The 24,668-nt window shown below is 50.6% G+C and overlaps 1 protein-coding gene and 1 non-coding gene across 2 annotated transcripts in view; one reads left to right on the top strand and one right to left on the bottom strand.

Moving 5' to 3' along the window:
- LOC121269121 (corticotropin-releasing factor receptor 1-like) overlaps positions 1 to 24,668 on the bottom strand; it is a 458,204-nt gene that overhangs the window by 294,077 nt on the left and 139,459 nt on the right. The gene's annotated exons all lie outside the window — the stretch shown is intronic.
- LOC121269269 lies at positions 3,443 to 3,561 on the top strand. The gene has a single exon (XR_005941326.1). It is a non-coding gene; the product is annotated as a 5S ribosomal RNA (ribosomal RNA).

Here is a 24,668-nt window from a genome sequence, read left to right as displayed (position 1 = left end):
CACACACTGCAAACTAATGAGCGTTTTGGTGGACTGCAGAACAGTTGGACGCCTGCGCACATTGTATAATCTCTTTGCTAAAGCTGCCATGGGGCAGTCACTGGTGGAGGCGCTCACAGCCCCGTTGCAATGTCATCATTCATGTCTGGACCAGTCTGCCCCATGGTTCAAGCTGACACTGCACCCTGGAGAATACCTGCGCCTGAGCTGAGAGCACAGCCTGCAGTTGAGTGGATGAAGCTGCCGCAAATCGGTCAGGTGGAGTGGGGCAGAGGTGGGTGGGGTTTCGGGCAGCCTTGCAGCACAGTAAACTCTGGCCATCCAAGGTGGTGGCCAGCACTCTCCGGAGTGCATTAAGGGGCCTTCAGACATAACCAAGAGAAGTTCTTAGTACACCCAAACTAACCCATGTATCTCTCTCTTTCATCTTGCAGGAGGACTACATCAGGAGCATGGAGCCTGGTGACCTAGCTGTATGCCTCATGGTGTACAGAGATAGAAGACAAAGGAGAAGAAGACAAAGTGACAGAGGTGCCTGGCTGAGCAGAGGGAGGAGCAGAAACCTCAGAAAGAAGGGGCGGCTGGTGCTCCTGCACACATCACTGAAGAGCCACAGTAAGCTGTCACTGGTCGGCGCCTGGCTAGACCCAGGGTCTATAGACGCTGCCTTTCATTCCTGCATATGACCAAGAACCAGTGCCGCCAAACACTGCGCATGTCCAGGGAACTGGTCGGTCACATCTGCCAGCTGCTGCAGGATTTGGCGCCACAGGGACATGGAGGGCATCCACTGCCAGTGGCCGTGAAAGTGACCAGGGTGCTCAATTTTTGTGCCAGTAGCTCCTTCCAGGGCTCCACAGGGATTTCACAAGCCTCCATGTACAAGTGTATCCAGGTGGACACGGATGCCATCTTCATGAGGGCCACACAACTTTGTGCATTTTGCCCGGGACCAGGACAGCCAGGATGCGAAAACGATTGGATTTTCCCAGATCTCAGGTTTCCCACAGGTGCAGGATGCAATCGACTACACTCATGTGGCACTTTGATCTCCGTGGCAACAAGCGGTCAACTGCAAGGCCTTCCACTCGCTGAATGTTCAGCTGGTTTACGACCACCACAACCACATCCTGCAGATCTGCGCTCGGTTCCCAGGGAGTGGCCACAATTCCAACATTCTCAGTACGTCTCAGATCGCTGACATCTTCCGGGGTCCACAGAGGCTGCAGGGTTGGCTCCTCGGGGTCAAGGGTTACCCACAGAGGCCGTGGCTGATGACACCCGTGCGGCAGCCTCGGGCTGCAGCAGAACAAAACTATAACAAGGATCGTGCCACAGCTCACACCTTGGTGGAACAAACCATTGGGATGCTGAAAATGAGGTTCCAGTGCCTGGGCCGGTCTTGTGGAGCCCTGCAATATAGTCCACAGAGGGTGTCACACATCATCATTGTCTGCTGTGCTGTTTACAACCTGGCACTGAAACGGGGACAGGAGCTGGCTGAGGAGGAGATGGAGGAGCTGGAGGTCTCCTCTGATGAGGAGGATATCAACTGGGATCAGAGTGAGGAGGTCCTCGAAGGCAATGATGAAGGTAATGAGGCCATAACACTGGCTAGATGAGGCAGGCATGCTTGGATGGTCCTCATAGATGACAGATTTGTGGAGAATGATGATGACAAGCAGTGAGGAGACACCATAGATGCTTACATTGCATCTGTGGACATTTGACTTCAATCGGACTGAGGGCAGCGCACATACCCTCTGCAATAAGGCTCCTGTCATGGGTACACACCGGAGGCCCTAATAGTCACATGATTCCAAGAGGATGATGACAACATACAGTGAGGACACTCTATAGATCTTCACATTGCCCCTGTGAATGTCTGACTCCTGTCTGGCACCTGCAGTGTCAGGTTGTAAACTGCACAGCAGGTGATGACGATGCGTGACACAGCTTGCGCTCTGTGATCAGGGTCATATCATGGGGACGCAGCCGTGAAACTTTGAATGCACCTGATAGAGATGGCGAAGAGATGGGAGCCAACCCCACCTCAAAGTTGCTGAGATCACACAGAGAGTATGAGGGAACTCTGTGATATCTGCCCACTACATTCAGGCAGCAATGACCAGCACCATCGAGGTGCAGCATCACTAATGTGTCCAATGAGCGTGAAGCAAGACCATCACTTTAGTCTGAAGGTTACAGACTGCACAGGGAAGAGGGCCTGGACTGAGACACCTGCCTTTATCTTGTATAGGAACCAAAGCTTCACAGCTGAGTGAAATGAACACTGTTCATCATAACAAGAAGCCAAAAGCAGGGAGAATTTCTTGGGAGCTTATTTACAGTGGTATATTATGTACAAGTGATTAACAGCCATAACCAGGCTGTGCAACTACATCATCTTAACGGCTTGGCCTAAATAGCCAAGTGGTTATGGTACTGGGTTTGTAACCCCAAGATCAAGAGTTCAAATCTCACAATGGCAAACTATGAAACAATGTAACTGCATCTGAACCAGATGGAAACGTGTTTTTAGCTTGGCCTAAATAGCCAAGTGGTTATGGTACTGTGTTTGTAACCCCAAAATCAAGAGTTCAAATCTCACAATGTAAAACTATGAAACAATGTAACTTCATCTGAATAGGAACAGATGGAAATGTGTAATGTGTTTGTACTCGAAAGAGTTACATCATCTTAACGGCTTAGCTTAAACAGCCAAGTGGTTATAGTACTGGGTTTGTAACCCCAAAATCAAGAGTTCAAATCTCACAATGTAAAACTATGAAACAATGTAACTTCATCTGAATAGGAACAGATGGAAATGTGTAATGTGTTTGTACTCGAAAGAGTTACATCATCTTAACGGCTTAGCTTAAACAGCCAAGTGGTTATAGTACTGGGTTTGTAACCCCAAAATCAAGAGTTCAAATCTCATAATGGCAAACTATGAAACAATGTAACTTCATCTGAAAAACAGATGGAAACGGGTTTGTACTCAAAAGAGTTACAACAAAAAGTCAAGGAATGTATCCACTGAGTTCCATGTTATAGCGTGGCCTAAATAGCCAAGTGGTTATGGTACTGGGTTTGTAACCCCAAAATCAAGAGTTCAAATCTCACAATGGCAAACTATGAAACAACGTAACTTCATCTGAATAGGAACAGTTGGAAACGTGTTTGTACTCGAAAGAGTTACATCAAGCCAAGTGGTTGTGGTACGGGGTTTGTAACCCCAAGATCAAGAGCTCAAATCTCACAATGGCAAACTATGAAACAATGTAACTTCATCTGAAACAGATGGAAACAGGTTTGTACTCAAAAGAGTTATATCTTCTTTTGTTCATCTCAGCCTTGGCTCAGCGGGTAGGACCCTGGTCCATCGCTCAGGAGGCTGTGGGTTCAAAACCTGCTCGGGATACTAGTGCATGTACAGTCTGCCTACGGCCATACTAGTCTGAAAACGCCCGATCTCGTCTGATCTCGGAAGCTAAGCAGACTCAGGCCTGGTTAGTACTTGGATGGGAGACCGCCTGGGAATACCAGGTGCAGTAGGCTTCGCTTGGCCTAAATAGCCAAGTGGTTAGGTACGGGTTTGTAACCCCAAGATCAAGAGTTCAAATCTCACAATGGCAAACTATGAAACAATGTAACTTCATCTGAATAGGAACAGATGGAAACGTGTTTGTACTCGAAAGAGTTACATCATCTTCACATTCTTAACCCTGCCGCTATGTCTAGATGCTCCCTGGACATCCCCGGAGGAGGTGGAGACAGCCTGCTGCGCCCTGTCAGTGATGACCTTGACGTACGTCCTCTGGAGGGCCTCAGCCTGCTTTCAGGGTCCTGCTGTCTGGCACCCTCCTCGGCCTGTGGAGCTGAAGCTACTGACGTCACAAGAAAAGGAGTGTCGGATGGGCCAGACACTCGGAGTCACCTGGGTGGATGGCCCCGGGGTATCGAGCTGTGGATCCTCCTCCCTATGGGTGCCCAACAGCCTCTGGCTGACTCCTTGAGGAGAAGGGGAAGCTGGTGTCAGATTGAGCTGCACCTCACCCCTCTCGTGTTGACACTGTTGGAGGTCAACTATGGCGTCAGCAATGGAGTTCAGCCCATATGGCAGTGCAGGACCAATGTCCTGGACCAAGATCTCCATGGTGGCTGCCATTCTACCAGTGTTAACCTTGGCTCATCGGCATGCTGGTGCTATCACCTCGGACTGAAGGTGGACAGACTCTTCCACCGTGCCTTGCAATCTGATGAGTGCAGCAGACATCCCTTCCTGATGTTCCCGAGTTTGCCTTTGCATCTCCAGCAAACTGAGGTATGACCGAGTCCAGAGGCTCCTCATCTGACTCAGCCTCAGCAGATTTCTGGTCTCCAGTAGTCCTCTGAGTGCCGGACACCTGGGAAGTCCCTGCCTCTGCCTGCCGTGGATCAGACATTGTGATGTGCTCGTCGGATTGTGATCCCAAGGCTACTCTCAAGCTAGGTCCCACCGAGGTGTGTGTCTCTGCACTGGTGGAGAGTGTGGGTGGGCACTGTGATGGGTCTTCAATGAAGATGCCTTCAGATTCATCTTCGGAGGTTTATTTGGAGTTTGATTGGAGGCCCTGGGTTATGGACTCTGTCAGCTGTCTCCCAGATGTGCCTGTGAAATCAGGGAGAGATAATTAGTGTGTGGCAGGGGAACAGGGGAACTCACTCACAGCATGGTTATCTGATGGATGTTACACCGCGGGAATTCTTTTGGTAGGGCATCACCAACTTCAGCATCAGTACAGGAATGGTCCAGATCATCGCCGGCCATCTGAATGACTCTATTTTTAAAGGCCATAAGGTCCCTGATTTCAGGCATTCCTCCACCGGTCTGCAGCATCTCCCTTTTGTAGTGTAAACAGGACCGCTGCCAAGCCACATGATGAGTATGCCTGGCATGTGTGGGTGGTGACTGGTCCCATGATGAGGACAATGAAGGTGTGTGAGAGATAGTGAATGGTGATGTCCCTTGAACTGACAATGAGTGACGGCCCTGTAGATGTGTGATGGGTTTGTGAGTGTGTGAGTTGAGTGATGAGAGAATGATTTACCTTGGTGGAACGGAGGAGATCATTCATCTTCTTGTGGCACTGGGTGGCTGTCCTCTTTTTCAGGGCATTGGTACTGACCATCACTGCCACTGCCTCCCAAACCGATTGGTGATGCTGCTGCTGCGCCTGAGGACAGAGCGGGTGTAGAGAACATCATGGCGAGCCTCCTCAGCATCCAAAAGGTGTTCCAGGGAAACATCACTGAATCGTGGGGCAGTACCCTTGCCTTTTAGAGCCACGTCTTCTGTGCAGCAGTCCTGGACTGGAAGCACTGAGAGGTGTGCGCATGGCTGCACTTTAAATATGGTGCCCAGTGTGTGGAAGTGGTGGGTGATGGCGTGGCAGGTGAATGAGGGCTCGACCGCCAGCAACCCGGTGTTTTTCCTGGAAATGCATGATTAATGAGGCGGGATTCTGACGCTATGTGGTGAAAACCTGCCATTGCAGCCGGTGAGAAAAACCTTCTTTCTCCGGCCCACTACCACACTTAGTGCAAATCTGGGATGTTTCTGCTCTATGTGTTTGGGTATAATTACTCTGCAACTCTCCATGTACAGTCACTCTGTCGTTGTAAGTTTGTGCAAAGCTGCTCTGTAGCTCTATTTAAAATTGCCAGGTCTCCTCAGACTCTCACTTCCCTGTAATGTACCTTGTGCCTGACAGTGAAACACTTATAGTCCCAACAGAGTGAAGGACTTCAGCTTCTGGGGTTTGGGAGGTATTGGAGGAAGTCGTTTAGCCCTGTCAGTCTGTTCCAACATTTATCAAGACCATGGCTGATCTGAAAATTTTCTCAATATACCTCTTTTGCCTCATATTCTTTAATATCTTTGGATAACATAATTGTACCAAAGTCAGTTTTATAATTTACAATTGATCTAACATCCATTGCTATTTGTGAAGCAGAGTTTCAAATGTCGACCATCTTTGGATTACGAAGTGTTTCCAAATTCCACTCCAGACAGGTTAGGAGAATGGGCAAAGAAGTGGCAGATGGAATACAATGTGGGGAAGTGTGAGGTCATGCACTTTGTAGGAAGAATAGAGGCATAGACTATTTTCTAAATGGAGAGAGAATTCAGAAATCTGGAGTGCAAAGGGACTTGGGAGTCCTAGTCCAGGATTCTCTTAAGGTTAACTTGCAGGTTGAGTCGGTAGTTAGGAAGGCAAATGCAATGTTGGCATTTATTTCGAGAGGACTAGAATATAAAAACAGGGATGTGCTGCTGAGGTTTTATAAGGCTCTGGTCAGACCACATTTAGAATATTGTGAGCAATTTCGGGCCCTGTATCTCAGGAAGGATGAGAGTCCAGAGGAGGTTCACGAGAATGATCCCAGGAATGAAAGGCTTAACATATGAGGAACGTTTGAGGATTCTGGGTCTATACTCGATGGAGTTTAGAAGGATGAGGGGGGATCTGATTGAAACTTACTGAATACTGAAAGGCCTGGATAGAGTGGACGTGGGGAAGATGTTTCCATTAGTGGGAGAGACTAGGACCCGAAGGCACAGCCTCAGAGTAAAGGGAAGATCTTTTAGAACAGAGATGAGGAGAAACATCTTTAGCCAGAGAGTGGTGAATCTATGGAATTCATTGCCACAGAAGGCTGTGGAGGCCAGGTCATTGAGTGTATTTAAGATCGAGATAGATAGGTTCTTGATTGGTAAGGGGATCAAAGGTTACGGGGAGAATGGGGTTGAGAAACCTATCAGCCATGATTGAATGGCAGAGCAGACTTGATGGGCCGAATGGCCTAATTTCTGCACCTATGTCTTATGGTCGGCTCTAGTTTTTAAACTATGCCCGCTTCATCCTACACTTCTCAACCAGTGGAAATAGTTTCTCGCTATCTATTCCCCATTACATCTTGGAAAGTTCAAACAAATCATCCCTTAATCTTCTAAATTCCAGAGAATACAACATTAGTTTGCTTAATCTGTCCTCGTCGTTTAATCCAGGTGTCACTTTAGTAAATCAACCCTTTCTCATAGTTCCTCAAAGTAAGGGCGATGCTTGCACTGCAGCGTAGCCCGTGGCAAGAACTTACATGTAGAGACTGTTAACATGGGGAGGCTATTGAGCTGCAGGTGATGACCATCAGACTCTCTCGCTCTTATTGCCTGCCATAGGTGTATTGGAAGGATTCTCAAGTTGGTCAACCAGCTGTCTGGCCAAGTTTATGAACACACCTTACCTGGCCATCAAATCCCAGAGTGTGAGGAGGACCCTAGGACAGGCAGTCAGCAGCACCTGGAGGGGAGTGCATGAGGAGGACCCTAGGACAGGCAGTCAGCAGCATCTAGAGGAGAGTGTGAGAGGAGAACCCTGAGCCAGGCAGTCAGCAGCATCTAGAGGGGAGTGCATGAGGAGGACCCTAGGACAGGCAGTCAGCAGCATCTAGAGGAGAGTGTGAGAGGAGAACCCTGAGCCAGGCAGTCAGCAGCACCTAGAGGGGAGTGCATGAGGAGGACCCTAGGACAGGCAGTCAGCAGCACCTAGAGAGGAGTGCATGAGGAGGACCCTAGGACAGGCAGTCAGCAGCACCTAGAGAGGAGTGCATGAGGAGGACCCTAGGACAGGCAGTCAGCAGCACCTAGAGGGGAGTGCATGAGGAGGACCCTAGGACAGGCAGTCAGCAGCACCTAGAGGGGAGTGTGAGAGGAGAACCCTGAGCCAGGCAGTCAGCAGCACCTAGAGAGGAGTGCATGAGGAGGACCCTAGGACAGGCAGTCAGCAGCACCTAGAGAGGAGTGCATGAGGAGGACCCTAGGACAGGCAGTCAGCAGCACCTAGAGAGGAGTGCATGAGGAGGACCCTAGGACAGGCAGTCAGCAGCACCTAGAGAGGAGTGCATGAGGAGGACCCTAGGACAGGCAGTCAGCAGCACCTAGAGGGGAGTGCATGAGGAGGACCCTAGGACAGGCAGTCAGCAGCATCTAGAGAGGAGTGCATGAGGAGGACCCTAGGACAGGCAGTCAGCAGCACCTAGAGGGGAGTGCATGAGGAGGACCCTAGGACAGGCAGTCAGCAGCATCTAGAGGAGAGTGTGAGAGGAGAACCCTGAGCCAGGCAGTCAGCAGCACCTAGAGAGGAGTGCATGAGGAGGACCCTAGGACAGGCAGTCAGCAGCACCTAGAGAGGAGTGCATGAGGAGGACCCTAGGACAGGCAGTCAGCAGCATCTAGAGAGGAGTGCATGAGGAGGACCCTAGGACAGGCAGTCAGCAGCACCTAGAGAGGAGTGTGAGAGGAGGACCCTAGGACAGGCAGTCAGCAGCACCTAGAGAGGAGTGCATGAGGAGGACCCTAGGACAGGCAGTCAGCAGCACCTAGAGGGGAGTGTGAGAGGAGGACCCTAGGACAGGCAGTCAGCAGCACCTAGAGAGGAGTGCATGAGGAGGACCCTAGGACAGGCAGTCAGCAGCACCTAGAGGGGAGTGTGAGAGGAGGACCCTAGGACAGGCAGTCAGCAGCATCTAGAGGGGAGTGTGAGAGGAGAACCCTGAGCCAGGCAGTCAGCAGCACCTAGAGGGGAGTGCATGAGGAGGACCCTAGGACAGGCAGTCAGCAGCACCTAGAGGAGAGTGTGAGAGGAGAACCCTGAGCCAGGCTGTCAGCAGCACCTAGAGGAGAGTAGAGGAGCTATAAAAACAGTATGGGAAGCAGGGGTGACTGAGGGAGTTGAGGGAGGAGGTACTCCTTTCCTTTTCTACCTTTCCTCAGAAAGAAGTGCGGAGGCCTTGGTAACTAGGAACTGGTGAGTAAATTAGAATAGAATAATATTTTTAAACAAGTTGTTATATTTGGATTTAACTGAGAAGTGCCAGGAATAACTGAAATTTAGGGCCAATATAATGAAGTCATATAACTAATCCAAAGTAAAATAAAGTTAGCGTAAGGGAAGTAGAGTTAAGACATGACAGGGCAGCTCAGTCAAGTGAAATTCATGTCCTTTAATATGTGCAAAGTCATGGATGCTACCAGTGGCCTAGCTGACCACAAGTGCAGGAAATGCTGCCTACTACAGAAACTTCCAGAGATCGAGCGGCAGCTGGAGTCACTGTGGCGCATCCATGAGGCTGAGCGCTACATGGATAGCACGTTCAGAGAGGTGGTCACACCACAGGTTAGGGGCCTGGAGACAGAGAGGGAATGGGTGAAGACCAGGCAGTCCAAGAGAAGTGGGCAGGTAGTGCAGGAGTCCCCTGGGGTCCAATAGGTTTTCTGTTTTGGAAGCTGGTTCCTCAGAGGAGTTCAGTCAGAGCCAAGTTTGTCGCACTACAAGCGGCTCGGCTGTACAGGAAATGAGGAAGAAGAAAGGAGGAGTTATAGAGATAGGGGATTCATTGGTTAGGGCAACAGACAGGCATTTCTGTGGCCATAGACGGGACTCCAAGGTGGTATGTTGCCTTTCCAGTGCCAGGGTTAAGGATGTCGCAGAGCAGCTGCAGGGCATTCTTCTGGGGGAGGGTGAACTGCCAGAGGTCGTGGTCCACATTGGTTCCAATGACTTAGGTAGGAAGCGGGATGTGGTCCTACAATCAGAATTTAGAGAGCTAGGTAAAAAATTAGCAAGCAGGACCTCAAATAATAATCTCTGGATTGCTCTCAGTGCCACGTGCCAGTGAGGACAGAAATAGGAGGAAAAGGCAGATGAATGTGTGGCTGGAAGTTGGTGCAGGGGGGAGGGCTTTAGATTCCTGGGACACTGGGACTGGCTCTGGGGGAGATGGCACTTTCACAAGCCAGACGGGTTGCACCTGAATAGAGCTGGGACTGAGTTTTTGCTAGTGCTGTTGGGAGGGCTTTAAACTAACCCGTCAGGGGTGTGGGAACCAGGGAAGTATATTAGTGAGAAATACCAGAGTGCACAAAATACTGGGAGAGACAGATATAGAATAGTAAGTTAATAGGTGAAGTCGGGGTGAGGGAGAAAGTAACCAACATCTAAATCAGGGTTACTACATATGTATGTGAATGCAAGAAATATAGTAAATAAGATGGGGGAGTTCCAGGCACAGATTCCTATGCGGAATTATGATGTTGTGGCAATAACAGAGACCTGGCTCAACGAAGGGCAGAACTGGATGTTAAACATCCCTGATCACAAGGTGCTTGGAAAGGAAGAAAAGGAGGAGGGGTGGCAGTATTGGTTAAGGAGAGCATTGCAGTGCTGGAGAAAGAGGATGTCACAGAGAATTCAAGGACAGAATCAATTCGGCTAGAGCCAAGGACAAAAAGGATGCAATTACATTGCTCAGTGTAGTCTATAGACTGCCAACTAGTGAGCAGGATGTAGAAGAACAAATCTCAGGGAAACTGCAGAGAGATGCAAGAATGATAATAATGGGTGACTTTAATTAACAAAACCTAGATTGGGACAGTGGTAGTGTAAAGGGCGGTAGGAGACAAAATTTCCTAGATTGTGTTCAGGAAAATTTTCTCCAGTGTCCAATCCAACGAGAAAAGATGCACTGTTGGACCTGGTTCTTGGAAATGAGATGGACCAAGTAGAACAAGCCTCAGTGGGGTAACAGTTAGGAGACAGTGATCATTGTATTGTACATTTTAATATGATGATAGAAAAGGATGATAGGCAATCCAGAGTAAGAATAATTAACTGGGAGAGAGCCAACTTCAACGGGGCAAGAACGGAGCTGGGCCAGATAGACTGGAATGAAAGATTGGCAGGAAAAACTGTAACTGAACAATGGGCTACCTTCAAAAAAGAATTGGTTCAGGCACAGTCAAGGTATATTCCATCAATAGGGAAAGGTAAGGCAAACAAATCCAGAACTCCCTGGATGCAAAAGGAGAAAATTAAGATAAAGAAGAAAAAGTGTGCTTATGACAGGCATCAGATAGAAAATACAATTGAGAACTAACAGGAATACAGAAGGTTCAGAGGGGAGGTGAAAAAACATATTAGAGAAGCAAAGAGGGATTGTGAGAAAAGACTGGCAGCCAACATAAAGGGGAATCCCAAAGTCTTCTATAGGTATATAAATAGTAAAAGGGTGGTAAAAGGAGGAGTAGGGCTGATTAGGGATCTAAAAGGGAATTTACACATGGACCAACGGGCTATGGTTGAAATATTAAATGAATACTTTGCATCTGTCTTTATCAAGGAGGTAGATGCTGCCCAGGCCATAGTGACAGACGAGCAAACTCTGGCACTAGAAAGGTTCAAAATTGATAAGGAGTAAGTGTTGAATAGCCTGTCGGTACTTAAAGTTTACAAGTCACCGGGTCCAGACGAGATGCATCCAAGGATATTGAAAGAAGTGAGAGTAGAAATTGAAGGGGCACTGGCCATAATTTTTCAGGCTTCCCTTGATTCAGGGGAGGTGCCAGAGAATTGCAAACATTACACCCTTGTTCAAAAAAGGTTGTAAGGATAAGCCCAGCCATTACAGACTGGTCAGTTTAACTTCAGTGGTGGGTTAGCATAGATTTCTAAAGGGGAAATCATGTTTAACTAGCTTGCTGGAGTTTTTTGAAGTGGTAACAGAAAAAGTCAATGAGGGTATTGTTGTTGATGTGGTGCACATGGACTTTCAAAAGGCATTTGTTACAGTGCCACACAACAGACTTGTGAGAAAAGTTATTGCTCATGGAATAAAAAGCACAGTAGCAACATTGATACAAAATTGGCTGAAATATAGGAAGCAGAGTATGGGCCAATGGATATTTTTTGGGCTGGAGGAAGGTTTGTAGTGGAGTTCCCCAGAGGTCAGTATTGGGACTCATACTTTTCCTAATTTATATTAGTGATCTAGACCTTAGTGTGCAAGGGACAATTTCAAAGTTTGCAGATGATATGAGGCTTGGGAGTGCTGTAAACTGCGAGGACAGTGTAGAACTTCAAAAGGACATAGACAAGTTGGTGGAGTGAGCAAATGGGTGGCAGATGAAGTTCAATGCGGGGAAGTGTGAGGTGATGCAGTTTGGTAGGAAAAACAGGCAGAAAATATAAAATAAGGTGTGAAATTTCAATGGGGTGCAGGAGCAGAAAGAGCTGGGTGTATATGTGCAAAGAAGGAGGCAGGACAGATGGAGAAAACAGTTAATGAAGCATATAGTATACTGGGCTTTATTAATAGGGGCATAGAGTACAAGAGCAAGGAGATTATGCTGAACTTATATAAGACACTCATTAGACCTCAGCTGGAGTATTGTGTAAGGGGAAATCGTGGCATAGTGGTATTGTCACTGGACTCATATTTCAGGGACCCAGGGTATTGGTCTGGGGTTCAAATCCCACCATGGCAGATGCAGAAATTTGAATTTAATCAAAATCTGGAATTAAAAGTCTGATGATAACCAGGAAACCATTGCCGATTGTCGTAAAAATCCATCTGGTTCATTAATGTCCTTTAGGGAAGGAAATCTTCCATTCTTACCTGGTCTGACCTACACGTGACTCCAGACCCACAACAATGTGACTCTTAACTGCCCTCCGAACAATTAGAGATGGACAATAAATGTTGGCATATCCAGTGACACCCACATCCCATGGATTAACTTAAAAAAAGTTCTGCATTATTGGAAGGATGTGAACACATTGGAGAGAGGGCAGAAGAGGTTTACAAGAATGGTTCCAGGGATGAGAAACTTCAGCTATGAGGATTGATGGCAGAGGTTGGGACTGTTCTCCTTGGAGAAAAGAAGGCTAATTGGAGATTTGATACAGATGTTCAAAATCATAAGGAGGCTGGACAGAGTAAATAGGGAGAAGCTGTTCCCACATGTAAAAGGATCAAGAATGAGAGGGCACAGATTTAAAGTGATTTGCAAAAGAAGCAAATGTGATGTGAGAAAAAACCTTTTCACACGAGTGGTTCGGGTCTGGAATGCACGGCCTGGAAGTGCAGTGGAGGCAGGTTCAATCGAGGCATTCAAGAGGACATTAGGTGATTATTTGAATAGAAATAATGTGCAGGGGTATAGGGAAAAGGCAGGGCAATGGCACTGGGTCATAATGCTCATTTGGAGAGCTGTTGCAGACATGGTGGGCCGAATGGCCACCTTCTGTGCCATTAAGATACTGTGACTTGAACCTGGAGCTTCTGGCTCAGAGGTTTGCCACAAGACCTCCTAAGCCTACTGCCTACCAGGACAGGATCTCCTTCCCAATGTGTAATACTCAGAACTGCTCACAGTATTCCAGGTGTGATCTAATCATGACTTTTTATAGCTGAGGTATGAATTTACAAACCACCACCCCCCCCCCCACACAACCTCTGTTTTCTAGTCCTTGCATTTTTAATTGTTTTCTATACTTGCTCATGACATTTGATTGATCTTTGTACCAGGGCCTCCAAACCACTTTGGACCTCCCCTGTTTCTAGGAAAGTACACTGCTCAAGATGGATGATCATTACTCTTTAATCAATTAGATCTATCTGTCCACAGGAGAAGGAGGACTGAATAATGGAGCCTGTCCTCAATGCTGCCTTCTTGATGGCAGTGATCCGATTGAGGAAGAGAAGAAGGACCCGGCATGGCCTAGTGAAGCTTCGGGAAGAGGCCTGGCCTGAGGACCATGGTCCAGGGAAGCCCCAGCAACACCCAGTGGAAGAGGAGGTTAGACCTAACCCACAGATGTGACTCACACTTCCAATGGTCCACCAAAGAAGACTTTCCTATCTGCAGATGAATGAGAGACAATGCCTCGCACATCTGCACTTGTCAAGACATGTGGTGGCTCGTACCTGTCACATTCTGTGGGAGGATCTAGCACCCCATGGACTGGGAGGACATCCCTTGTCAGGGTCCCTGAAGGTCACCGCCACACTCAATTCTTTTGCTAGCGAGTTGTTCTTGGGGTCCACAGGAGACCTTTCTGGCATTTCTCAGTCGTCAGTACATAAATGTATCAAGGAGGTGACAAATGCCCTCTACAGTGAGTTTCTTCATTATGTGAAGTTCACACTCGATGAAGCTAGCCAGGCTGCTAGATTTCTGGGGTCTGCAGCTATCTCAGGCTTCCCTAGAGAACAGGGTGAGATCGATTGTACACACGTGTCTATGAGAGCTCCCGGATGTTCATTAACAGGAAAGGGTTCTACTCCCTGAACATTCAACTGGTTTGCGATCATCAGAAACTCATCATGCACGTTTGTGCCAGGTACCCTGGGAGTTCTCATGACTCATACATCCTGAGTCACTCCCAGGTGCTTCAGATATTTGAAGGGCCTCAAGGCTACAGGGGTAGTTGCTTGGGGATAAGGAAGACCTGCTGAATTGATGACTCATGACACCTGTGTGTCATCCTCAAAGTGTTTAGGAGGAAAGATACAATTGTGGTGCAAAGTTGAACAAGATCCATCATAGCACAGGCCGTTGGCATCCTGAAGATGCGCTTCCGATGCTTGGAGCGCTCAGGTGGGACTCTACAGATTCTCCAGAGGGGGTGTCGCACCCTCCACAAGTTGGTGCTTTAAAAGTGGGATTACTTGCCAGAGAGAGACATGGACGAGGCTCAGAACTCCTCAGACAATGAAGAGCTGGAAAGGCAGGATGCAACCGAAGCCACCAGATGCAGAAGACATGCCAGTGACACACTCATAGCCACAAGGCTCTAGGAGGAGCAAAGTGCAGACAAGGGTAACCAAGCATATTTCTCCTGTCCCTTAGTGGCTTGCCAGTGATCTGAAAGACCTTTACAACCACTAACATCGAGAGCAATGTCAGCATTGGGCCTTGGAACTCCAGCCCTCATGATTCAACCGGCCCTAAACTTTGGGAAGGTCAGCAGCTAAAGCTGTATGTGGCCACACTGGGGAGTGAAAAGCAGCATACCAGCGCAAAGCTTGGGTCAAGTGGACTTGATGCAATTGTGGCCTCCTGAATGAGACAATTCTTGCTGCCACAGAGATGCAAACATGGCTGGAGAGACCATCACAGCTGCAGGTCTTGTGCTTTGGCACAAACAATGAAGACAGCTATTTAACGATGAGATAACATGATGGTAACCCTCCAATGCAATTCAGCACACACAATCCATGGTGTCTTTTCATGAATATCATTTCCTAATGCAATTTGCAGTCACATTCAATAAAGGGGTTGACAAGGGGCGAGTAACTAACATGACTCAGCTAGACATAACGTGAATGTGAGGCTCACAAAGGGAGGTGGTCACAGAGTGGGAGCTTGGCTCATCCTCGCAATAAAAGTCCACATAGATACTTTTGCACAACGCATTCAAATGACGAGACCATTGTCTGAACAGCAAATGTATTTACGAAGGTGCATGATATATACAGTGAGTGAACACTTGTGACCCAAAAGTGATAAAGGTTTCTTAATTTTTTCAACCCTACTGTTACATCTTGGTGGATCCCTGACATCTGCAGCAGATGTGCAGGCAGTCTCCTCACTGCTATGGCCTGTTTTCTTTGATGACTTTGGCGGGTGTCCTCTGGAGGGCCAAGGCTTGGAGGTCCCGGACTGCTTTGGGTCTCCTGTTGTGGGACAGGTGCATCCTCCTCGGTCTGTACAGATGGAGGTGATGGGGTCACAGGCAGACAGGATTGGGATCGGCTGGACACTCTTGGAGCCACTTGAGTGGATGGGCCTGGGATGTCAAGTTGCTGGTCCTCATCCCTGTGGGTACCTAAGGCCCCTGCCTGACTCCCTGACGAGAAGGGGCTCCTGGACAGAGGTCAAGGTACTCCATCCCCTCTCACTTAGCCACAGATGGGTCCCACCAATGCCTATAGCGATGGGTTGCAGGTCTGAGCACAAATCTGAAGTGATTTTCTGGACCAAGGTCTTCAAGGCAGTCGCCATCCTTCCCATGAAGACATCAGGCGCTCGCATGTTGGAGCCACAACATCAGATAGAACGAGGGCAGACTCCTCCACCCTTCACTCTAGTCTGCTGAATGCCTCTCGCAAATCTGCCTGATGTCCTGTCGCCTGTCTTTGAATCTCCAGCATGTTGGTGACAGCAACTTCCGGAGGCTCATCATCTAACCGGACTCAGCGATGTCTGATTTCCAGCAGTCCTCCGAATGCCAAAGACCTGGGCTGTCACTGCCTCTACATGCTGTGGCGATGTGTCAGTGAGGTGTTCCCCAGAATGCCACCCCGAGTCTAATCTAGAACTATGACCCACAGTGATGTCTCTGTGCTGGCAGAAGTACAAGTTGTGAAGGGTCTTCTCCAAACCACTCCTCAGCATCCACCTCTGAGATGGTGTGGGGGCTGGGGCTTATGTTGCCTGTGTTGGTCTGTCTGGACCTGCTGCTGCCTGTATGAGATAAAAGATAAATTTAGTTCATGAATAGGCTGAAATTGCAAGTCACTCACTGTGAATGTCAGGATGTGATTAACTCACGGAGGGTTCATTCACACTGGCTTACTGGGAGAGGCCAATCTCACCTTCACCACAGGAATGATCTCTGTCTTCACCTTTCTTCTCGCTGGCACATCTGGGAAACAACTGGTTTCGAGGGAGTCCACGACCTAGGTCCTCGACTCGGTGGCATCCTCCTCGAATGTGGAGAGCCTCTGGATGGTGGACATCTCTCCTCCAGTCTACAGTCTCTCCCTCTTGTTGTGGGCAAGCTTGGCCTGCATGAAGACAAATGAATGAAACGTGACGAGAAAGGATGGAACAGAGGTTGGCAAGCATGCATGCCTACTGTGTGTGCTGAAACTCCCAGCACCTCCCACCATCTACCCTTACCCTTCTCGTAAGGGCTGAAGATGCTGTTTGTGCAGGATAATAAGATAAGTTGCTGGTGAATAGATTTTCAATGCAGATATCTCCCCTGCTAATTATGTGTGAGATCACTCAGGTCTGTGATGCTTTGAGTGCATAATGCCAGTGTGAGAGTGGGAGTTTGAAGTAAGCTGAAGGTTGACTTACCCTGGCAGTGTGGCTGAGATAATTCATCCTCCTCTTGCACTGGCTGGCATTTCTCTGGCAGTTGTGCGCAGAGCTGACCTCCCTCAGTCCTAGGCCGGTGAGTTGAGGTTGGTGGACCTCCTGGATCAACCCTTGGGAAAAAACACCTACTGGTGCTGGTTTATCATCTCTAACTAAAGCCCCAAGGGAGCCATGGCTGAATTATGGCAGACGCTTCTTTGGAGCCATCTCAGCTGGCTAGCAAGCGTCTGGCACTGGGGTCGACAGTGCTCTACTAAGTGAGGATCCAGCAGTGCAGCATCCATCAGACTGCCATGCTGTGAGTGATGTGTCCTCTTTCACAGGCCACTGCCATGTACTAATTATCTCTCCTTGTGTCACAGGCACATCTGGGAAACAGCCGAGGGAGTCCACGACCCAGCTCCTCGAATCAAGTCCCAAAGAGACCTCGGAAGAGGAATGTGCTGAAATTCTCATTAAAGACCCATCACATCGGTCACCCACATCCTCAACAGAGCAAGGCACACATCTGGTTGGGACCAAGCTTTAGAGTAGCCTCAGGGTCACAATCTGGTGAGCACATTGCACTGTCTGATCCACAGCAGCCGGCGGTAGGGTCTTCCCAGGTTGCCAGTACTAGGAGGACTGCTGGAGACCAGAATGTTGCTGAGTCTGAGTCAGATGATGAGCCTCTGGACTTGGTCATAACTTAGTTGTTGTAGCTACAAAGACAAGCTTGGGAACATCAGGAAAGGATGTCCGCTGCACTCCTCAGATTCAAGGCACGATGGAGGAGACTGTCTGCCTTCAGTTTGAGGTGATAGCGCCAGCATGCCAATGCACTGAGGTCAACACTAGCATGATGGAGGCTGCCATGGAGACCTTGGTCCAGGACATCAGTCCTGCACCGTTGCATGGGCTGAACTTCATCGCTGATGCCTTGGTTGGCCTTCAACTGTGCTAAAGTGAGAGGGGTGTGGGACAGTTCGATCTTACTCCAGCTTCCTCTTCTCCTCAAGGAGTCAGCCTGGGTCCCTCAGGTACCCATAGGGAGGAGGGTCAGCAGGTGTACATCCCAGGGCCATCAATTCAGGTGACTCCAGGAGTGTCCGGATCATTTGAATCCCCTCTTCCTCTGGCCCCAGCAGCTCCAACGCCACAGGTCGAGGAAGGTGCCACTGCCACACAGCAGTGACATTTCCAGGTCTCGGCCCTCCAGTGGATTCCCATAAAGGTCATCACAAACAGGGTGCAGCAGTCAGCAGGCTGCCTCCACCTTCACTGTGGATGTCCGGGGAGCACCAAGATGTAGTTGGCTGGATTAGGAAGGTTAAGAAGATGTAACTCTTTCGAGTACAAACCCGTTTCCATCTGTTTGCAGATGCAGTTACATTGTTTCATAGTTTGCCATTGTGAGATTTGAACACTTGATCTTGGGGTTAGAAACCCAGTTAAGAAGATGTAACTCTTTCGAGTACAAAGCCGTTTCCATCTGTTTGCAGATGCAGTTACATTGTTTCATAGTTTGCCATTGTGAGATTTGAACACTTGATCTTGGGTTTACAAACCCAGTACCATAACCACTTGGCTATTTAGGCCAAGCCATAGTTTGCCATTGTGAGATTTGAACTCTTGATCTTGGGGTTACAAACCCAGTACCATATCCACCTGGCTATTTAAGCCAAGCTGTTAAGATGACGTAACTCTTTTGAGTTAAAACCAATAAAACCAAATTAACAAAATGGGATAAATCAGGCACAGCCCCTAATTCAGGTCAGCTGTAAAACCAAGAACAAAGTTTAAAGGAAACTTACAAACTTTAAATCAAAATGTGATTAAAGGGGTCAACAAAACACCCCAGTCCCCGTGGTGCCCACCGGGCACGGAAGGCCTCGAAAGTGCCAGCAGACACCGCGTGCTCCCTCTCCAGGGACATCCGGCAGGGAACGTAGCAGCGGAAGAGGGACAAACAATCGGGCGGGACTCCCACGTCGATCACCCGCTGCCTGGACCTGTTAACGGCCAACTTGGCCAGGCCCAGGAGCAGGTTCACGAGGAGGTCCTCCTCCTTCCCGACCCCCTTCCGCACCGGGTGCCCATAGATCAGGAGCGTGGGGCTGAAGTGCAAACAAAACATCAATAAAAGGTTTTTCAAATAACTAAAAAGGGAGTGCAGCCTACAACACCCTATGTATACATGGTCCACGGACTCCACAAGACCGCAAAAAGCGCATGTGTCCTGAGAGTCCGTGAACCTATGCATTCTCCTATTATAAGGGACGGCTGCATGCAACACCCTCCAACCCAGGTCCCCGATAGAAAGGGGGAGGACACCTCCATAGAGGGCCTCCCATCGGGGGCCTCCGCCGCCGGACGGCAACAAGGCACGCCAGGGTGTGTCCGGTCGACGGACAAGGGCGAGAAAATGGAAGGTGTGCAGCAGCAGCCCGTACAAAAAGCCCCTCTTTGCCGTGCCAAAAGGCACGGAGGGCATGTCCCCGAGGCGGCTCATATTGCGGGGCACCAGCACCCGAGGGAGGGTTCGGGGCTTGGGGCCAATGTGGAATTCCGTCCGAACAGGGGAACGTTCAGACGGAAGACCACCGCGCACCTGGGCCACCTCAAGACCCAAAATAACGTCGGGTCTGAGCACGACCGTTCTCAGGTCTTGGACGGCATCGGCTGCGACCTGGACACTCACAGACACGCGTCGCGCCAACTCCTGCGGGAGCATCCAGCCCAGTCCTCCGCCACCCAGCACGTCCCCGATCCTGGTCACCCCTGCGGCCACAGCCCTCCTCTCCGCCAACCACTGAAAAGGACGGAGGGGCGGATTCCTGAGCAGCGGCTCTCTGACGATAGCCGCTACTCTTGACGGGGGAGAGCTGCGTCGTGAGGCGACCACTGTCCAGACTTTGATCAGGTCCTGGTAAAAGTTGGGCAATGCCTGCAAGGAGCCACCGAGGCCCAGCTGTTCTATAAACAGGACCTGCACGTCATAATTCAGGCCGTGCACCTGACGGAAGAAATACGTCATCAGGGCACACCATCTAGGAGGAGGCTCGACGTAGAGGTATCGCTGCAGGGTCTGAAGGCGGAAAGTCGCCACCTGTGTGCGTAGGCACACTAGCGCCTGACCACCCTCCCTAAGCGGGAGACTCAGAACCTCGGCAGCGACCCAGTGCAATCTTTTGTCCCAGAAGAAGTCGACTAACAATCTCTGGATTCTTGTGACAAAGTCCGGGGGAGTGGTCAAAGTGACCAGCCGATACCACAACATGGCGGCGAACAGCTGGTTTATGACCAGAACTCGACCTCGGTAAGATAGCACTCGGAGCAGTCCTGTCCAGCGCCGCAGGCGAACGGTGACTTTCGTCTCCAGTTCCTGCCAGTTTGCCGGCCAGGATTCCTCAGCGGGGCAGAGATGGACCCCCAGGTAGAGGAGGCTGGTCCTGCTCCAGGTGAAAGGCCTGAGCTCGGGTAGGGGATCCATCTGCCACTGACCGACCAGGAGTCCAGAACATTTCTCCCAGTTGATCCTGGCAGAAGAAGCGGCAGAGTAGACCTCCTGGCACTCGCGCAACCTCCGCAGGTCAGCCGGGTCACTAAACATAAGGAGCACGTCATCGGCGTAAGCCGAAAGGACCACCCCGATGCCCGGCCCACGCAGAACCAATCCCGACAGCCTCCTCCGCAAGAGGCGCAGGAAAGGCTCCATGCAAATAGAATACAACTGGCCAGACAGGGGGCAGCCCTGACGTACCCCTCTCCCAAAGCGAAGCGGCGCTGTCAGGGACCCGTTAACCTTCACTAGACACTCCGCGGCGGTGTACAGAAGTCAGATCCGGGCGACAAAATGCATCCCGAACCCGAACGCTCGCAGAGTTCCGAGTAAGTATCCGTGATAAAGATGTAACTTTTTCGAGTACAAACCCGTTTCCATCAGTTTCAGATGAAGTTATATTGTTTCATAGTTTTGCCATTTTGAGATTTGAACTCTTGATCTTGGGGTTACAAACCCAGTACCATAACCACTTGGCTATTTAGGCCAAGCGTTAAGATGATGTAACTCTTTCGAGTACAAACCTGTTTCCATCTGTTTCAGATGAAATTACATTGTTTCATAGTTTGCCATGGTGAGATTTGAACTCTTGATCTTGGGGTTACAAACCCAGTACCACAACCACTTGGCTATTTAGGCCAAGCGTTAAGATGATGTAACTCTTTCGAGTCTTAGATTTCCACTGTGTTCCTCATGAGGCAAGATATGTATCAGAGTATTATATCTTTTCATTATTCATTCGCAGGATGTAACTCTTTCGAGTACAAACCCATTTCCATCTGTTTCAGATGAAGTTACATTGTTTCATAGTTTGCCATTGTGAGATCTGAACTCTTGATAATCTTTTAAATGAAAACCAAATCAACAAAATTGGGATAAATCAAGCACAGCCCCTAATTCAGGTCAGCTGTAAAACCAAGAACAAAGTTTAAAGGAAACTTACAAACTTTAAATCAAAATGTGATTAAAGGGGTCAACAAAACACCCCAGTCCCCGCGGTGCCCACCGAGCACGGAAGGCCTCAAGAGTGCCAGCAGACACCGCGTGCTCCTTCTCCAGGGACATCCGGCAGCGAACGTAGCCACGGAAGAGGGACAAACAATCGGGCGGGACTCCCCCGTCGATCGCCCGCTGCCTGGACCTGTTAATGGCCAACTTGGCCAGGCCCAGGAGCAGGTTCACGAGGAGGTCCTCCTCCTTCCCGACCCCCTTCCGCACCGGGTGCCCATAGATCAGGAGCGTGGGGCTGAAGTGCAAACAAAACATCAATAAAAGGTTTTTCAAATAACTAAAAAGGGAGTGCAGCCTACAACACCCTATGTATACATGGTCCACGGACTCCACAAGACCGCAAAAAGGGCACGTGTCCTGAGAGTCCGTGAACCTATGCATCCTCTTATTATAGGGGACTGCTGCATGCAACACCCTCCAACCCAGGTCCCCGATAGAAAGGGGGAGGATACCTCCATAGAGGGCCTCCCATCGGGGGCCTCCGCCGCCGGACGGCAACAAGGCACGCCAGGGCGTGTCCGGTCGACGGACAAGGGCGAGAAAATGGAAGGTGTGCAGCAGCAGCCCGTACAAAAAGCCCCTCTTTGCTGTGCCAAAAGGCACGGAGGGCATGTCCCCGAGGCGGCTCATATTGCGGGGCACCAGCACCCGAGGGAGGGTTCGGGGCTTGGGGCCAATGTGGAATTCCGTCCGAACAGGGGAACGCTCAGACGGAAGACCACCGCGCACCTGGGCCACCTCAAGACCCAAAATAACATCAGGTCCGAGCACGACCGTTCTCAGGTCTTGGATGGCATCGGCTGCGACCTGGACACTCACAGACACACGTCGCGCCAACTCCTGTGAGAGCATCCAGCCCAGTCCTCCGCCACCCAGCACGTCCCCGATCCTGGTCACCCCTGCGGCCACAGGCCTCCTCTCCGCCAACCACTGAAAAGGACGGAGGGGCGGATTCCTGAGCAGCGGCTCTCTGACGATAGCCGCTACTCCTGACGGGGGAGAGCTGCGTCGTGAGGCAACCACTTTCCAGACTTTGATCAGGTCCTGGTAAAAGACGGGCAACGCCTGCAAGGAGCCACCGAGGCCTAGCTGTTCTATAAACAGGACCTGCACGTCATAATTCAGGCCGTGCACCTGACGGAAGAAATACGTCATCAGGGCACACCATCTAGGAGGAGGCTCGACGTAGAGGTATCGCTGCAGGGTCTGAAGGCGGAAAGTCGCCACCTGTGTGCGTAGGCACACTAGCGCCTGACCACCCTCCCTAAGCGGGAGACTCAGAACCTCGGCAGCGACCCAGTGCAATCTTTTGTCCCAGAAGAAGTCGACTAACAATCTCTGGATTCTTGTGACAAAGTCCGGGGGAGGGGTCAAAGTGACCAGCCGATACCACAACATGGCGGCGATCAGCTGGTTTATGACCAGAACTCGACCACGGTAAGATAGCACTCGGAGCAGTCCTGTCCAGCGCCGCAGGCGAGCGGTGACTTTCGTCTGCAGTTCCTGCCAGTTTGCCAGCCAGGATTCCTCAGCGGGGCAGAGATGGACCCCCAGGTAGAGGAGGCTGGTCCTGCACCAGATGAAAGGCCTGAGCTCCTCGGGTAGGGGATCCATCTGCCACTGACCGACCAGGAGTCCAGAACATATACCCCAGTTGATCCTGGCAGAAGAAGCGGCAGAGTAGACCTCCTGGCACTCGCGCATCCTCCGCAGGTCAGCCGGGTCACTAAACATAAGGAGCACGTCATCGGCGTAAGCCGAAAGGACCACCCCGATGCCTGGCCCGTGCAGAACCAATCCCGAAAACCTCCTCCGCAAGAGGCGCAGGAAAGGCTCCACGCAAATAGAATACAACTGGCCAGACAGGGGGCAGCCCTGACGTACCCCTCTCCCAAAGCGAAGGGGCGCCGTCAGGGACCCGTTAACCTTCACTAGACACTCCTCGGCGGTGTACAGAAGTCGGATCCGGGCGACAAAATGCCTCCCGAACCCGAAAGCTCGCAGAGTTCCGAGTAAGTATTCGTGATCCACCCTGTCGAACGCCTTCTCCTGATCAAGAGACAGGAAGGCGCTCGACAGACCAGCCCTCTGGGAATGGTGGATGATGTCCCGGACCAGATGGATGTTATCATAAATGGTTCGGTCCGGGACGGTGTAGGACTGGTCAGGGTGGATCATGTGGTCCAGCACGGTGCCGAGCCGAGAAGACATGGCTCGGGCGAAGATTTTGTAGTCCGTGCTGAGGAGGGAGACCGGGCGCCAGTTTTTAAGAAGGCGGAGATCCCCCTTCGGTAGCAGGGCAATCACGACCCTGCGCCACGAAAGGGGCATCTCCCCGGTAGCAATGCTCTCCCCCAGGACCCCCGCGAAGTCGCTCCCCAAGACGTCCCAGAACGCCCTGAAGAACTCCACGGTCAGCCCGTCTAGTCCCGGGGTTTTGCCCCTAGAAAGACCGTCGAGTGCGCCGGTCAGCTCCCCCAGACTTATAGGGGAGTCGAGTTTTCCGGCGTACTCCGGGCTGACCTGCGGCAGGTCCTCCCACAAAACTCTGCAAGCGTCCTCACTGGACGGATCCGGAGAGAACAGGGCAGTGTAGTACTCTCGGGCGATGGCCCTGATGCCCTCCGGATCCGAGACTAGGGATCCGTCGTCGGCCAGCAGCGTAAAGAGCTGCTTACGGACCCCGTGCCTTTTTTCCAGCGAGTAGAAGAAGGGGGAGCCGCGGTCCATCTCCTTGAGGAACCGGATCCGCGACCTCACGAACGCGCCCCGAGACCCGACCAGTTGCAGGTCCCGCAGCGCGCCCTTCTTCTCATCGTACACCGACCGCAGGGCCAGGTCCGCGTCGGGCTGACGGAGACGTGCCTCCAGGTCGAGCACCTCCTTCTCCAACTCCTCGACCCTGGATTTGCGTCTCTTTGTCGACCCCTTCGCGTACTCTTGACAGAAAACTCGGACGTGAGTCTTGCCCACGTCCCACCATAGCCTCAAGGAGGGGAAGCCTCCCCGCTTCCTTCTCCAGCCGGCCCAGAAGCGACGGAACGAGTCCAGGAACCGCTGGTCTTCCAACAACAGGTTATTAAAATGCCAGTACGCGGACCTCGTCCGAGCGCAGAACGAAGT

This window comes from Carcharodon carcharias, chromosome 23, assembly GCF_017639515.1.
Source record: "Carcharodon carcharias isolate sCarCar2 chromosome 23, sCarCar2.pri, whole genome shotgun sequence".
NCBI classification, from domain to species: Eukaryota; Metazoa; Chordata; class Chondrichthyes; order Lamniformes; family Lamnidae; genus Carcharodon; species Carcharodon carcharias.
This window is presented reverse-complemented; position numbering and strand designations above follow the sequence as displayed.